Raw genomic sequence first — 4,934 nt, forward strand, 5'->3', positions numbered from 1 at the left:
TAAGAGGAAGAAGTACGTCGGTGGAGCAACATGGGCCCCACGAGGGTGGAGGGCACGCCTGGGGGGGCTAGGCGTGCCCCCTACCTCGTGCCTTCCTGGTTGCTTTTTCTTGACGTAGGGTCCAAGTCCCCTGGATCATGTTCGTTCCGAAAATCACGTTCCCGAAGGTTTCATTCCGTTTGGACTCTGTTTGATATTCTTTTTCTGCGAAACTCTGAAATAGGCCAAAAACAGCAATTCTGGGTTGGGCCTCCGGTTAATAGGTTAGTCCCAAAAATAATATAAAAGTGTATAATAAAGCCCAATAATGTCCAAAACAGAATATAATATAGCATGGAACAATCAAAAATTATAGATACGTTGGAGACATATCAAGCATCCCCAAGCTTAATTCCTGCTCGTCCTCGAGTAGGTAAATGATAAAAATAGATTTTTTGATGTGGAATGCTACTTGGCATAATTTCAATGTAATTTTCTTAATTGTGGTATGAATATTCAGATCCGAAAGATTCAAGACAAAAGTTTAATATTGACATAAAAATAATAATACTTCAAGCATACTAACTAAGCAATTATGTCTTCTCAAAATAACATGGCCAAAGAAAGTTATCCCTACAAAATCATATAGTCTGGCTATGCTCCATCTTCACCACACAAAGTATTTAAATCGTGCACAACCCCGATGACAAGCCAAGCAATTGTTTCATACTTTTGGTGTTCTCAAACTTTTTCAATCTTCACGCAATACATGAGCGTGAGCCATGGACATAACACTATATGTGGAATAGAATGGTGGCTGTGGAGAAGACAAAAAGGGAGAAGATAGTCTCACATCAACTAGGCGTATCAACGGGCTATGGAGATGCCCATTAATAGATATCAATGTGAGTGAGTAGGGATTGCCATGCAACAGATGCACTAGAGCTATAAGTATATGAAAGCTCAACAAAAGGAACTAAGTGGGTGTGCATCCAACTCGCTTGCTCACGAAGACCTAGGGCATTTTGAGGAAGCCCATCATTGGAATATACAAGCCAAGTTCTATAATGAAAAATTCCCACTAGTATATGAAAGTGATATCATAGGAGACTCTCTATCATGAAGATCATGGTGCTACTTTGAAGCACAGGTGTGGTAAAAGGATAGTAGTATTGTCCTTTTTTTGGGACAATACTCTATGAATGATGATCATCACACTTCTATTTACTTACAACTCAACAATTACAACTCAATACTTAGAACAAAATATGACTCTATGTGAATGCCTCCGGCGGTGTGCCGGGATGTGCAATGATGCATGAGTGACATGTATGAAGAATTATGAACGGTGGCTTTGCCACAAATACAATGTCAACTACATGATCATGCAAAGCAATATAACAATGATGGAGCGTGTCATAGTAAACGGAACGGTGGAAAGTTGCATGGCAATATATCTCAGAATGGCTATGGAAATGCCATGATAGGTAGGTATGGTGGCTGTTTTGAGGAAGGTATATGGTGGGTGTATGATACCGGCGAAAGGTGCGCGGTATTAGAGAGGCTAGCAATGGTGGAAGGGTGAGAGTGCGTATAATCCATGGACTCAACATTAGTCATAAAGAACTCACATACTTATTGAAAAAAACTATTAGTTATCGAAACAAAGTATTACGCGCAAGCTCCTAGGGGGATAGATTGGTAGGAAAATACCATCGCTCGTCCCCGACCGCCACTCATAAGGAAGAAAATCAATAAATAAATCATGCTCTGACTTCTTCACATAACGGTTCACCATACGTGCATGCTACGGGAATCACAAACTTCAACACAAGTATTTCTCAAATTCACAACTACTCAACTAGCATGACTCTAATATCACCATCTCCATATCTCAAAACAATTATCAAGTACCAAACTTCTCTTAGTATTCAGCACATTCACAAGATTTTTTTACTAATCTTGAATGCCTAGCATATTAGGATTAATTTCCTAGTTTAATTAAATTACCATGCTGTTTAAGACTCTCAAAATAATATAAGTGAAGCATGAGAGAATAATAGTTTCTATAAAACAAATCCACCACCGTGCTCTAAAAGATATAAGTGAAGCACTAGATCAAAAACTATATAACTCAAAAGATATAAGTGAAGCACATAGAGTATTCTAATAATTTTCAAATCATGAGTGTTTCTCTCAAAAGGTGTGTACAGCAAATATGATTGTGGCAAACTGACAAATAAAGACTCAAATAATACAAGACGCTCCAACCAAAACACATATCATGTGGTGAATAAAAATATAGCTCCAAGTAAAGTTACCGATGGAAGTAGACGAAAGAGGGGATGCCTTCCGGGGCATCCCCAAGCTTTGGCTTTTAGGTGTCCTTCGATTATCTTGGGGTGCCATGGGCATCCCCAAGCTTAGGATCTTGCCACTCCTTGTTCCATAATCCATCAAATCTTTTACCCAAAACTTGAAAACTTCACAACACAAAACTCAAAGTAGAAAATCTCGTGAGCTCCTTAGCGAAAGAAAACAAAACACCACTTCAAGGTACTGTAATGAACTCATTATTTATTTATATTTGTGTTAAACCTACTTTATTCCAACTTATATATGGTTTATAAACTATTTTACTAGCCATAGATTCATCAAAATAAGCAAACAACACACGAAAAACAGAATCTGTCAAAAACAGAACAGTCTGTATTAATATGTAGCTAACGCAAACTTCTGGAACCCCAAAAATTCTAAAATAAATTTCTGGACGTGAGGAATTTATCTATTAATCATCTTCAAAAATAATTAACTAAATATCACTTTCCAAATAAAAATGGCAGCAATTCTCGTGAGCGCTAAAATTTCTGTTTTTTACAGCAAGATCAAAAAGACTTTCCCCAAGTCTTCCCAACGGTTCTACTTGGCACAAACACTAATTAAACACAAAAAACACAACCAAAACATAGCATAGATAAATTATTTGTTACTAAACAGGAGCAAAAAGCAAGGAATAAAAATAAAATTGGGTTTCCTCCCAACAAGCGTTATCGTTTAACGCCCCTAGCTAGGCATAAAAGCGAAGATAGATCTAGGTATTGCCATCTTTAGTTGGCAATTCTTTAATGGGACATATATCACCCTTAGGAGTTTCTTCCTTATTATTAATTATCAAACTTCTAGGCACAAAATCAAAAAAATCATTTGTAGCAAATGGTTCCTTAATGATAGCAAAACGATTGGGATGAATGCTTATAGATTTGAGATCCACAATTTCCTTGCTAGATGATTCACCCTTATTTTTAGGAACATACATAAGCTTGGCAATTTTAGTTGGAGGACTTGGAGTATTCTTTACGGAATAAAAGGTGGTTCCCAAGTTGGTAATGATACCCTCAAGTTTATCGATTCTAGTGGAATCCTGATTTATTCTTTCATTAACTATGGGTTCCCTCTCCTTAATATTTTCTAAAGTGACTCCTACTTTAGATCCATATTGGGTAATTTGTTTGTGGATATTTTTATCCAAATTTTCAATTAACTCAATGGTAGCAACTTTATTTTCAATAATTTCAAGTCTTTGCATTACATGCTCCAAAGTTAATATAGTTCCATTAACCAAAAGAGGGGGTGAGCCAAACAAATCTATCATAGCATTATAAGAATCAAAAGTATGGCTACCCAAAAAATTCCCTCTAGTAATGGTATCAAGGACATATATGTGCCAAGGAGTAGCGCCTACATAAAAATTGCGGAGAAGAACGGAAGTAGATTGCTTCCTGGTAGATCTATTTTGAGCATTGCAAATTCTATACCAAGCGTCTTTTAGATTTTATACTTCCCTTTGCTTAAAATTAAGAACTTCATTTTCGGGAGATAACGGAGAAGATAGGGGACTAGCCATAACGACAAGCAAGCGATCCAACACACGAGCAAACAAGAAACGGGCAAAAAAGAGGCAAATAGGGAAAGAGAAGGAGGACAGAGAGAGAGGGCAAATAAAACGACAAGGGTGAAGTGGGGAGAGGAAAACGAGAGGTAAATGGCAAATAATGTAATGCGGGAGATACGGGTTTGTGATGGGTACTTGGTATGTTGACTTTTGCTAGACTCCCCGGCAACGACGCCAGAAATCCTTCTTGCTACCTCTTGAGCACTGCGTTGGTTTTCCCTTGAAGAGGAAATGGTGATGCAGCAAAGTAGCATAAGTATTTCCCTCAGTTTTTGAGAACCAAGGTATCAATCCAGTAGGAGGCCACGCGCGAGTCCCTCGCACCTACACAAACAAATAAAATCCTCGCAACCAACGCAATAAAGGGGCTGTCAATCCCTTCACGGTCACTTACGAATGTGAGATCTGATAGATATGATAAGATAATATTTTTGGTATTTTTATGATAAAGATGCAAAGTAAATAAAGCAAAATAAAAACGGTAAAATAAATAGCTTGTTGACGGAAGATTAATATGATGGAAAATAGACCCGGGGGCCATAGGTTTCACTAGTGGGTTCTCTCGAGAGCATAAGTATTACGGTGGGTAAACAAATTACTGTTGAGCAATTGACAGAATTGAGCATATTTATGAGAATATCTAGGTATGATCATGTATATAGGCATCACGTCCGAGACAAGTAGACCGAATCCTGCCTGCATCTACTACTATTACTCCACACATCGACCGCTATCCAGCATGCATCTAGAGTATTAAGTTCAAAAGAACAGAGTAACGCTTTAAGCAAGATGACATGATGTAGAGGGATAAACTCATGCAATATGATATAAACCCCATCTTGTTATCCTCGATGGCAACAATACAATATGTGCCTTGCTGCCCCTACTGTCACTGGGAAAGGACACTGTAAGATTGAACCCAAATCTAAGCACTTCTCCCATTCCAAGAAAGATCAATCTAGTAGGCCAAACCAAACTGATAATTCGAAGAGACTTGCAAAGA

Source organism: Triticum urartu, chromosome 3A, assembly GCF_056163025.1.
Source record: "Triticum urartu cultivar PI428250 chromosome 3A, HENAU_Tu73, whole genome shotgun sequence".
Lineage (NCBI taxonomy): Eukaryota > Viridiplantae > Streptophyta > Magnoliopsida > Poales > Poaceae > Triticum > Triticum urartu.